Below are 13,543 nucleotides of genomic sequence, written 5' to 3' on the forward strand. Positions count from 1 at the left end.
AAATTAAGATGCATTGTTCTGTAAAAAAAAATTGAAAGGCATTTATGAAAGGTAATCATAACGTCATGGACACAACTAAAAAAAACTGAATAGGGAGTCACAATTTATTCTTTAAGGATATCCTAAGGAAGGGGGATATTTTAAAAGAAAAAAAAGAGATCCTTTATTCACACCTGATTGACAAAAATATCACCATAAAGAATACAGGATAAAAATACATATATAAACAAAAAAAAATGGGCAGTGTGAGTATTATCAATGTTCATGTAATCATTTCACAAGTTTCAAGTATGCAAGCCACTGTCAGACGCAGGAATATATGACAGAATGTATCTGGTGGCTTCTTGAAATGTCATCCTTTAAAAGGAGTGGACAAATGTTGTGGCTGGAACAAAGGTAATGAGATGAAAATATGTGATTTGTGTCCCCTTTGCTTGTGCTTTGCCAAACAGGCCTTGGAGAATGACTGTAAGAAAACATTTCTTCCATTTTTCTGGCATGTGTTACTATCAAACTCTGATCAAAATTGCAGTTGTGTGGAATACTTGATCAATAAAATACTCAAAGCTGTTGTTACCAAAGGATTTGTCTTCCACTCTACTGTATTTTGTTTCAATATTACAGTGAAATAAATAACAATTTCAAAAGCATGGGCAATGGATTGGTAATGCCAGAAAAAAAAAATTAAATGCAACCAACATATTTTACTTTACCAAAGCACAGAGATTTTAGGTTGATTAAAACCTAAATAAAAGCAGAAGTTGCACTCAAAAAATATAAATTTGGAAAGCAGATACTGAAAATATATCTGAGTTCATGGTTATTTTTCAAACTGACATGCAAAGATCTCCTAGGCTTTTCTCAGCTATGGAAGCCAAGAAACCAGCTGAAAAGTATTTCACTGTCACAGTGCTGCCCTCAGAGCTGGTTATATCTGAGATTTCACCAGAAAGCCAACAGAGTAGCACTGCAGACTTAACATCTAAAAATGTCTGTGAGCCTACCTAAGCTCACTACTCCAAAACCTGCTAGAATAGATTGCCTAAAAAGGCTACAACTCTCCATGAATGAAGATTTTTATTTTATATTATAAGAAAAGTTATATTTTATATTATAATAAAAGTTTATTTTATATTATAAGAAAAGTTATCTTTTACCCACATTGTGATATGGGGAGGGGCTGTATAGCAATTTACAATCCCTTCTATACCTACTTTTCTATGAACTAGTCTTATCTATGATTTGCTGGCATCCATGAGTAGCTTTTTGTGAGACCCAGGCAAGGAAAAGGGAACTCATGCCCCAGGTTTACAGCTTTTATCACCAGAAATACATAAGATTTTAGTAATACCTTTGAATGTCTAAGAAATTTTTGTATCATTAAAAGTACTGTGGAAAATAATTTCTTGTCTAAAGTTTGAAAAATTCATGCCATGACTGTAATACATTTTTTTTGTGTATCAGTGTGGCTTGTGAAAAATGAAAAAGACAAATCTTACTAATTATGTCCAATAAACTTGGACTATGAAACATATTGTTGAAGATTATTTTGATTTCTTCTGATTAATTACAATGTTTTTCTTTCAGAAAAATTACAAAATCTACAAATTGAAACAAAGCATACAATTATAAATCTTGATTATCAAATCTGGATTACATTTTTTACAACAAATGCTGAAATGGGCCTGTTTTGTTTGTTGGTTATGTTTATCTAATGACTATGGAAACTTTCCTTTTCCCAATGTATCTTTCACTGCTAAAATCATAGGGATTTTTAAAGGTCAGTTTTATGTAGTGGAAGGAAATAAAAATTTTGATTTTGTTTAATTATGTTCCCATTGAATTCAGATTATGCTAAAATAGTTTCAATAAACTTTTGTCTTGTTTTCTGGAAACTGAATGTTAAAAAGGGAAGGAAAATAAGATCTTTTTATAGTGCCATAAGAAAAAAATATACTAGACAAGAAAAATAACCATCTAGTTGTCTCTTTATATATGATAAAAAAACCACTAAAAGAAAAAAAACCAGAAATTTCTCGCTATAATGCAAAATTACTACTTTTTCAATGTTTTAAGGCAAGAAATGTAGGTTCAGAAATTTATCTTATGTAAGAATTTTCAGCACTCTTATAAACACTCATTAAAAAAAAGATTGATATTGATAGTGGTTTACTTGATCAAATGACTTTCAAAGTCTGATTAGACATTTTGTGAAAAATCAGAAACAAGCAAAATCCTGTTTTATTTTATAAATTTTACATTAATTGCTTTTCATTTCCTTAGAGAGTACTCCTTTGTTCCTACTGTGCAAGAATAAATATCCAATTTGCCTCTCTGTATTTTTATTATTTTGTGTAGCAGTACTGTCATCTCCCATTGTATACATAAAATAAACAGTCTCCTTTTTGTGTGAGTTGTAGAGTAATAACATAAAAACATTATTTGTTTTTATTTCAAAATGCCATGTAAGTGCTTTCATATACTGGCTTAGGACAGCTTAAATTTGCTTCAGCACAAGGTCAGAATTTTTAAAATTCTCTTTCCTTAAAGTAGCTTTCCATAACCATATGGTGCTACAACTCAAAAGGCAATAAATTTGGTAAAGAGACAGAGAAAAAAAAAATCAGCTCTGAAACTGAGTATTCAACACAATGAACCTAACTGGTGGAAGTTAATTGAAGCAGTATTCTTGATGTTGGTTGGTAGAAGTATTTTCTTCTTTAGAATTTTGATATTATTCTTTAGAATAGAGTTATTTAGAGTTGTTATTTAGTTTTCTAGTATTTTAAAATCAGGGTGAACAAGCATTTTCACTAGGCATGATTTTACTTAGTGGGGAAAGCAGCCCCTTTTGCCTTTAAATAGACATATTGGTTCTAAGTTTCTCTTTAAAAAAAAAATTAAAATCCCAGAAATATTGATAAAACCTCTCAGCATTCACATTTTTGGTGCACCATAATTAAGTGTCCAAGTTCTCATTTTTCATTTTCTAATTTCATACTATATTTTTCTTATTGTGCTTGCAGTAAAAAAAAAATTGAACACCAGAAGGGCTTGCAGGTGCATATTATGCATTTTACAAAGTCTAACTACACAGAAGAGGAAACCAGAAATTTTATTGATTTTCTTTGGAATGGCAACACTATTACTTCACTTAAAGATTTTGCTTTTCCAACAAAAGAAATGCAATGAAGGAAATCCAGCACATAAGAAAAGTATATAACAAAACAGTATACAATAAAAAATTAATCATTTCAGAACTAAACCAAAAGCCATCCTACTGCTTATAACAGAAAGAAACACATTAGGTACTTTAAAAAAGACAGCTAAAGAGAAATAAATCCATATGTGTGAAATTATTAATCCATTTTCCCTACTGTATATCCTTTCTTTGCTTGAATTTGGGTTGAAAACCAAGAAGAGACTCCCAAAGTATTCAGAAGTGTTTCTTTTCCTTTAATGAAGCAAACACCAGAATTCATCAGAGCAGTGAATTTAATATCAACTTTAACATCTCTAGTGTATTTCCCAGAGATGCACTTTCTCATGGTAAAGGTTTCTCTAAGCCAAGGTACAGTGTCAGTGGAAAAAGAGGAGTAGCATGACTCTTATGTTGGATGCCTAAGATACAAACACATGGGAGGCTGGGGATCAAGTTCTTATCCTGCTCAATTCAAAACAATTCAAAACCCCTCACATACAAGGGGACAAGAGCACTCACCTCACACTGAAAGTCCTGTATCTGCCCTGAATACCAATCTAATATAGTGCTCCACAAAGACTTCTGTTTTCCTTCCAGCAGAGAACAAAAGCAAATGTCAGAATCTCAGAAGTCACCATGTAACAGAATAGTCACCGTGCCATCAGCTGCATAGGGAACAGATTTTCAAAGTCAAAAAGTGGGACACCTTATGCCGTCTCCTTTTATAGTCATGAAACTCTTATGTGCTTGGTCTTCTGACTCTTTGAGTTGATGTAGGAAATCTCCTTCACAGCAGTAAAGGCATCAAAAAAGTCTCAGTTCTACTTTTCTGTTGTGGGAATAGTCATTTATAAAAGCATAAAAAGTATTTTCATACTATGGCACAAGTAGCATTAGCAAACCCAAGAGTTTAGGAAACCATTTTGTAAGCTAAACTTTGTCCTCTATCTGTTGCTCTGTCATGATTCCTGTGGAACAGCATTTCTTGTATCATTTTGTCATACCACTTTTTCCATAGGTCCCCAAACATGATTTTAAACTTCATTATAGTTGAATTTCTGCATTGTTTCGATTTTAATAAATGTAAGGAAGTCAAAATATGTTTAAGTTTAAAGTTGTACATTTACATAATTTTTTTAAAAGCCAAGAAAGAACAAAATATAAAAAGAAAAAAAGGCATTGAAATGCTGCACACTAACTTGTTTTTAGAATTGGAGAACATACTGCAGTTCATGCTGATATGTTTACAGACTTTGCTGTAAAACTCAGTGGCATCTGTTGAGTTCTTGTAAGGATTTTGAAATCTACACTTAACAACATTTTTATCTTTAATAACACCTTTTTCACACAGAATCTATATATACCTCTATCATGTATACATACCATTTCACATACATATATAATGGTAATTGCTCAAAAAATGCTGTTCTTTTTTGCAAGACATTTTGAGAAAGTCCGTCAGATCAGTTGCAAATGCAATTACAAAGCAATTAGGTATTTATTTTGTGGGATTTTATAATATTTAATGAGGGATTATATAATTTTAGAGAAAAAATGTTTGAAAAACTATGAATATTTTCCTGCCTATTCTATGAAAGTAATAAAGGTTAACTACATTTTAAAATAGTGTTTTGCAATTCAGAGTTCTCTTGGACAGTTTTGAATATGAGTTGATTTTTGCCTAAAATTTAATGAGCTACACATGTACAAGGCAAATTCATGGCCTTTTTATTCTGTAACACCTAGCTTTAGTACTTCATTCTCATAATTGTTTACTAATATTACATTCATTTAACCGAAGTGTTTATACCACATGCACACAAGTGAGATAAGGTGCTTTGAGTCACCATCCCTGGAGGTATAGACATGGCACTTAGGAACATGTTTCAGAGGTAGAGTTGGCAGTGTTAATAGAATGATTGAACTTGATTATCTTAAGGGTCTTTGGGAGCCTTAAATGATTCTATAGTTCTATGATCCTGTGAGCAAAGTCACCTCATATTAAGAAAGAAAGGGAATGAAATAAGTGTGAAGTCTTCAAGATTCTACAGCTATTGCCCTACTTTTAAAAATATAGGAAATTTAATGAGCTTTCACACTTTCTGCATAAGACCCAGAAAAGTGTAATGCTATGGCAACTAAATTGTTGTATAAAACTTATTTTGATGCTGTTGATACTGCACGTATTTATTCCTATTGTTGAATTACTACATGAAGAGTTATACCATGCTGTAACTGTGTACATCTACAGTAAAGAATTTGTGCTGATCCTCAAAACACTTCTTATGTCTGATTTTACCCATGGAAGGTAAAAAAGATAACTCTGCTGACTATTACCTTTATTTACAGTAGTTGAAGAAATCTTCTGAAGAAGAGTCTTCTGACAAGCAGAAAAATTCTCTTGCTTGTTAGAATTATGAAATTTAATTGAAACAGAAGTTCAGATCAGGAGTTATTCTATACCAACATCTGGAAATGCACTTGCTTTTGTTTACCTGACTCTAAAGTCATAAAATCCAGCTAAATATGTTAGAGTGGCAAAAAAATAAGAAAGGTATGGGCCAAAAAGAAACTTAGTCAAAGCAGCAAAAACTAAGCTTTCACAGAATTCTAGTGTCAAACACATGGAAAAGAAATGGATCTGAAGATCTCTGTCTTCTACAGAAATTACAAGAATTTCTTAGAGAAGTGTAGAAATGGATGTTATTGTATTTTAGGTTAGGTAGGCTATATCAAAGAAGAAACTGAGATGTTTGATTCCAGAACCTTCAAAATAATAAACGAATCTGTGAGGACTCAAATCCCAAGACCAGATAAAAAGTGCATAGAGTGAGTGAATATTCATATATATTAAAATACTTGCAACGATTCACATGTCTAGCAGCTAAACATGTGCAAAATAGGGGCATTGTTTGGAACTCACTGGATCTATGACAACTTGCAACAGATGTTATCTTTCCTATATTTGATTAGTATTGTTTTGATTGAGAATTATATCTTTTTCCAATGCAGAATAATGATTAACTAGAGCAGAGAACACATGCCTATTATTTATCCTTAGTTTAGTGCAGAATTTCCATCACTTTTGGTTGATAAATGTTTGATAAATTAATTCCATTAATACAGAGGCGAATGGATGTGTGGATGGATGGGTAGATGTATACTTCTGGTGCAGATATGTGTGTTTTCATAAAGTAAAACATAATAGAAGTTTTGTAATAGAAAGGTTCACTTAACATATATTACATGTGAAAGTTACATACAAAAGAAGATCTTATCTAAGAATTATATTCAACTCAATAAATGGGGCTCTGACTGAAAAATATGACTAAGTCCTTCTCAAATTTACCAGTCTTATTGTGTTATTTTTAGTGAAAAAAATTTTAAAAGTGTGATCATATTTGAAAACACACATTTAGCTTAGAGTTTAAGTAGCATATGGAATTTTTGTGGATCTTTTTCATACTTAATAAAAAGTAGTAATATTTTTAAAGAATAAATGAATTATAATAGTGAAAATATCTTTAATGGAAAAGTACTGGAATTTTATTTTTTGGAAGAATGCCTGTATTTGGTATTATGTATTTTTTTATAAATATGCTTAATTAGTTTTTTTATCAAGTCATATCTGAATTCAAAAACTACTTATGTCTGAAGAAATTACAGTAAATTGACATTACCTTTCCCCTTTTTATGTATGATGGATATAATGTTCAGCATCATAGGTTTTAGAAGTTCATGTTAAGTCAAGTACTTCATTAAAACTGCCAACCTGTTCAGGAATGAGTAATAGTTTACTCTAACTCCAGATTTTAGTAAACAAACATCAGACAACCTATGAGTTGGAATAATTGTTATAACTCTCTCAGTTCTCTCTGTGTAACATGTCCACGTACAAGGATTTAAGCTTTAAGACACAGTAAAAGAAAATAGTTATATTTCTAAAGCATTATGGACTTTTACCATATGTACTGCAGCTCCAAATGTTCAGTTCAGCTAATAACTACTTATATTTTTTTATTATTTTATTTGAAACATAAGAATTACCAGAGCTGCTAGGATAGTGACATTCACTCTTCCATACCTATATTGCTCAGCTGGTAATTTTTTAGTGCATATTAATTAGGGTTCCTAAGTATTTATCAATTTCTTATCTCAACTCCTTACCTGTTCAAAGTCCTCTGAGCAGCACAAAAAAAAAAAAAAATCACTGTTAGGGTGATCAGGCATTGGAATAGGTTGCCCAAGGACATGGTGGAGTCCCCATCCCTGGAGGTGCTCAGGAGGTGCCCAGATCTGGTGCTGGGTGATGTGGTTTAGTGGTTTAGGGGATACAGTGGCACTGTTGGGTGGATAGTCAGACTGGATGATTTTAAAGGTCTCTTCCAGCTTTGATGACTCTATGATCCTACAATTCTTTTATATTTATCAAGTATTTATAGGAAGAACTTATGTTTTCTGATGATGATGATGAAATGTTTTGTCAACATTCATATGTTCGTGGAGTTTGTACAAAGATAAGCAATTTTGCTATTTCAGTATTATTTCCCTCTCCTAAATACATATATACAGTTGTTTACACTCTACTGGTTAAATATGTGTTTCAGATCCCCTTCGACAGGCTGTAGAACTCAGACCTAAAACATATTGTCTTTTTATTATAACTGTACGAATGATTTGGAATACTAGACAGTTAGAAACTTTAGGCACTCCAGGATTTTAGGTGCAACATCTACATTTTAGCACATCAAATTTAGTAATTTAGTCTAGATTACTCACCCTCTCACCTCTTGGTAATGGGAATTCCATCTGCAGGTTAAATATGTTTCACAAAACTTGGCATCCTTTGAGCTTGTTACTATTCAAACAATGAACCCTTAATAATAAATAGTGATATCACACCTGCTTAGGTATTTTGGAAAATTCATAGTGTCATGCCATTAAAACAAAGAGGAAGACAGACTTATCATAATGAAACAAAAGTCTACTCTTATCTATTTACATGGAGTATGTTGGATTCCTAGGGATTTTCCAAAGGACGGTTTTCCAAAAGTTCTAAATACAAATGCCCCTGATACTTATCACTGTCTCATCTTTATAAAGTATCATTTTATCATCTGTATCAAAGACAGTTTTAGAATTGAACCACTGTTTAAACAAGTAGCAGTTAATAAATCCACATTTTCAAACAATGAGCTAAAATACTTGGTAAAATAGATAATTAGTCAAAAGTGGCATTCATGTCTGTGGTTAGGCTGGGTATGAAAACTCATTTTCCTAAAGTCACTAGTAATACTTTTCTGTGTTGGTTTGGGCCAGGATAGAGTTATTTTCTTCAGAATGGAGCTGTGTTTTGGATTTGTGCTGGAAACAGTTAATAACAGGGATATTTTAGTCATTGCTGAGCAGTGCTTCGACAGAATCAAGGCCTTTTTTGCTCCTCTCGCCACTCCCCCAGCAAGGAGGCAGGGAGTGCACAAGAACTTGGGAGGGGACACAGCCAGGACAGGTGACCCCAAATACCAAAGGGACAACCCATATTGTATGGGGTCATGCTCAGCATATGAAGCTGAGGGAAGAAGAAGGAGGCAGAATTGGAAGGTGTTGGTCTTCCCAAGCCTTTGTTATATGTGAGGGAGCCCTGCTTTCCTGGGGGTAGCTGAACACCTGTCTTCCTGATAGGAAGTGGGGAATGAATTCCTTGTTTTGTTTTGTTTCCATGCAAAGTTTTTGCATTTAAACTGTCAAACCATTGTGTTTTCTCACTTTTCTCACTTCTCATCTTCTGATTGTCTCCCTCGTCCCAGTGTGGGGGATGAGTTGGCAGTTTTGTGGGGCTTAGTTGCAGGCTGGGGTTAAACCACAGCAATATGTGGATTTGCAAATCTTCCTCTGTTCTTCCCAAGACTTGAAAATACCATTGACAGTAATATCAAAGGAGGCTAAGAAATTTTCTTATTTTTAGTCCTTCAAGTACTTCAGAAGACAGAGTAGTATGAGGATAAGGAAGAAGATAGGTGCATTACCTGTGAGTAAAGGAGGAAATTTCTGTGTCGACCAGCAGAGCATAGGACCATTTGCTTGTTTATTTTCAACATGTTAGAAGGTATTGGTTTCAAATTGACTAAATCTTTCTTTGTTCATGGATCATTGACTGGGTAGATTGTAACAGCTCCTTTGGAACCATTATGGTACGTCATTTCAATACAACCGCTGAGAGTGTGTATGCAGCCTCTCTGTTCCAACTTCACCAAAAATGTCATTGAAATCATTGCCTGTGCACTGAGCATATTGTTTTTAAACTTACATCTAATAGTTACTTATATTTTTAAGTAACATAAGCAGTTAGTACATGCTGTAAATGAACTGTTAAAAATGTATGTTCTAAAAACTAAAATAATGGTGTAATTTTTTAAAAAATCCCTCTACAAATAAAACAAAAATCATGTAGAAACATTTTTAAAATCTTATTAAATAAAAAAGTAATAATTGAAAACACAATGTTACCGAAGTAGAAACACATCCTCAGACTACAGTTTGCCAGGATTTGTGGGTATGGAGCCGGTTGTCCTTAGCATGCTGAGCACACTATAGCTCTGTTTTCTAAACCTGCAAATAAAGTCATCATCAGATTCAACAGAGGAAGCTTAAATTACATGAGAGAGGCCTAAGAGTTGATAAGCATTTAGGAAATTTTTAAAAAGGAACCACAGTATTTCAGGTAGAAATAATTCCCCACTTGAAAGCAGTGAAGGTTGTCCACCAAAGAAGATATTTCAGTCTAAAACATGGAAACAATATATGTAAATCATATTGCATGTAGTGATCATTTCCAATTTCAGATTTTTGGTTTCTCTTTCAAAATATCTATTTCAGCAAAACTTTCTAAGGGATACTGGTCTAAGCTATATCACAGTGTAGCAAACTTCCTGTTTTGTGAATGTCATGGTTTCCAAAATAAATGGATTTTGAATTTTACCATGGATTCCAAAAAACATTTACAGTCCAGAATTTTAATTAATATTCTCAAGTGTCAGCATATGTTATTTTATGAACCTTTCATTATTATTGGGTTCAAATTCTTTCTCCCCTCCTAATAAAAAGGAGGTGAAGGAAAGAGCATTAAACACCAGAAAATATAATTGTCCTGTCCTGCATGTGTTGATTCTTCAGCTTCAGGTAGATTCTAACTAACAGATATATCCAGTACAAAAAGAGACTGTGAAATTATGTTTTATATTGCAAATGAATGTTTTCTCACAATATATGACAGAAAATCATAGAATCATAGAATCAATGGCTTAGGTTGGAAGGGACCTTAAAAGTCATATACTTGCAAACCCTCTGCCATGGACAGGGACACCTTCTACAAGACCAGATTACTCAGCACTCCATCCAACCTGGCCTTAAACACTTCCACACAGGTAGTGTGGAACATCTCTGGGCAATCTGTTTCAGCATCTCACCACCTTCCACCACATCTCCTTCCACCATCTCACCATCTCCACCACAGTAAGGAATTTCCTAATATTTAGTCTAAACCTACTTTCTTCCCCTTTAAAGCTATTTCCCCTTTTTCTATTAGATGCCTTTGTAAAAAGTCCCTCTCCAGCTTTCTTGTCAACCCTTTTTAGGTACAGAAAGGCCTCAATTAGATCACCCCAAAGCATTGTTGACTCCAGGCTGAATAATCCCATCTCTCTCAGCCTTTCCTCACTTCAGCCCTCTTATCTTTGTTGCCCTGCTATGGAGTTGCTATAAAATGTCCATTTTCTTCTTATATTGTGTGCACCAGAAGTGGATGCAGTACTGCAGGTGGTGTTTCACCAGAGTGGAGCAGAGGGACAGAATCACCTCCCTCAGCCATGATACTTTTGATGCAGCCCAAGATGCATTTGGCTTTCTGAACAACAAGTGCACATTGCTGACTCATGTTGAACCAACACACCCAAGTCCTTCTCCTCAGAGCTGCTGTAAATCCATTGTCCACCTACCCTGCAGCTGTTTTTGGAATTTCTGTAATCCACATGCACTTGATTTTGTTGAACCTCATGAAGTTCACACAAGCCTGTCTCTCAAGGTTGCCAAGGTCCCTCTGGATGGTATCCCTTTCCTCTGGAGTGTCAACCACATGACTCAGCTAGGCATTGCTGGCAATTGCTCTCCCACTGTCCATGCCACCAACAAAGACAATAGAAAGTGCTGGTCCCAAAGCCAGCCCCCGAGGAAGGACTCTTTTCACTTATCTCTACTTGGACAGTAAACCATTGACCTCAAACTTTTGAGTGTGACCTTCCAGCCAACTCCTTAAGACTGACTGTATTGTCTTCAATGAGGCTGAAATAGAGATTTAGGGAAAAATACATTATTTTGAATTTCACAAGTTTTGATAAACAAAGTATCTCACCCAAAACACAATTCAAATTCAACTTTGAAACAGTTCATAATTTCCATCAGCTGCCTCCCCCTTTTATACCTGATAAGAATTGACTTTTTTGTTGTGTTTCTGAACTGCCAGCAAGTGACATAAGTGTTGTATGACCTCTCTGCTTACTCTCTTCCTCCTGAACTTCCAAGCCCTGCAGTATTTTACTGAACAAAGGCAACCCCACTGGACTCACATTCAAAAGGGTTAACAGTGTACAAAATGTTATGCTCCAAAAAAAACCCCAAAAGCTAAAACTGATGGGCTTTTACTTGTCTAGAATTTAGAACATCATAAATGAAGCTGCGTTTCTGAAGCTGTTACAGATAAAACCTCCAATACTCCTTTGAGACTATTGCATTATTTCTGCTAGGTCTTAGAGCAGAAGCCCAGAGTCATTTATCATCTCTGAATATGACGTCTCTCTGACCAACAAGTCACTTAACAAAATCTTCCAGCTGGTCGGCAGTAGTATATGTAAAGAGAGCAGCAAATCCCAGGGGGAAACAGATTCTTTCCTCCCCCTTTTCTCTTGTCTAAGGAGCATAGATTGCCTGGAAAACAGTTTTCAGGCGTCTGTAATTGAATGTGAGATGAACTTCCTCTTTAATGAGGAGTAATATTATTGCCCAGGCAGCAGAAGTTAGTGCTCTGCTCCACGTCCTAAAATATTTCATTAATATTAACCAAGGTTTCCTACTCTCCCCAGGCACCAATGCTGTAGCAGAGAAGAAAGATGCAAATAACTCTCACAGTCACCCAACTAATCACTGGAATAACGAGTGCAGGAATAACGAGTATATAGAAGTGATGTTTGTCAGGTGAGGGAAATAGGTCTTTTCCACCAGGAAAAAAGCTTTTATTACTGTAGTTACAGGTAAAATCCTTTTGTACAGTATTTTGGCTTGAAAAGTGTACTTTTCTATTGTTGGCTTTTGCACTTTTAAAAATAAAAATAATTTCAAATAGCAAGAAGACATTATTATTACAAATTTTGCATTAGAGTGCATAAAAAATAATAAAACCCTTTGTCATGGCCTGCCAAAGTATTCTGTTCAATGATGAATTATAAAAAATTTAAAATTAAATTTGATTGTAAATAGAAATGCATATAAAGAAGACAGAAGTGCCATGAAATATTTTGAAGGGCACCTGAGCTCTCAAGGGCGGCAGAAGTCCATAATTTCCAATGTAGCTGTGCAATTTTTTCAACATGAGGCTAAGACATCCTTAAGCTTGTAGAACCTAAGTACAAAATTACCATATCTGATTCATGCCATCTTTTGAATAGTTCCACTCTAACCTTTGTGTGGAACACAAAGGAACATGGGTGAAATGAAAAGGCCCAGCAGGAGACCTGCCATGTATCTATCCATAGCATATGGCTACATGTAAAGTACATATTGTTTGTGAAGTGAATGTGTGCATATATTACCAAAATCTGAGTATAATAGACTAATGTTTACTTCAGTCTAGTCATAGAGAGCTTATTTTCTTTGGTATTGTTACCTATTAACTTACACTATTTCAGAAGACTTCAAAAAGTTCTCTGGAGTCCCATATGTAAGGATTTTAAAAATGACTTTATTTTACCCAGTTTGCTTGCCTAGGAGAAAGGAAATGATGACCCTGCATAGCAGCTGGCCTGATTAATAGAATATTCCAAACATGGGGGGTTCTTAAGTCATTGTGAAGTTAGGCAATACTTTATAAAGATTGGTAGCAAGTTATAGACTCCTACCCATCCTCCAGGAGAACAAACTGGGTTTGCAAATAAGGAGAAATAACAAAATATTCTTCAAAATGGATTAGCAGACATGTTAATGTCCACCTGCTCCAATGTGTATTTGCTGCCAGTTACTGTGGGCCGAGAGTATAAAGCTAAGAGACTCTTGGGTAGAGAAGGAACAGCAGGA

General features: G+C 34.4%; 1 long non-coding RNA gene across 2 annotated transcripts in view; it reads right to left on the bottom strand.

The window, feature by feature from the left end:
• LOC119699535 overlaps nt 1-13,543 on the bottom strand; it is a 61,073-nt gene that overhangs the window by 17,374 nt on the left and 30,156 nt on the right. For both annotated transcript variants that reach the window (XR_005256461.1, XR_005256460.1), the window contains exons 2-3: nt 9,710-9,811; nt 7,370-7,383 (exon numbers count right to left, since the gene is read on the bottom strand). This is a non-coding gene — a long non-coding RNA (uncharacterized LOC119699535). The remainder of the gene's footprint in view (nt 1-7,369; nt 7,384-9,709; nt 9,812-13,543) is intronic.

This window comes from Motacilla alba, chromosome 3 (genome assembly GCF_015832195.1).
Source record: "Motacilla alba alba isolate MOTALB_02 chromosome 3, Motacilla_alba_V1.0_pri, whole genome shotgun sequence".
NCBI lineage: Eukaryota > Metazoa > Chordata > Aves > Passeriformes > Motacillidae > Motacilla > Motacilla alba.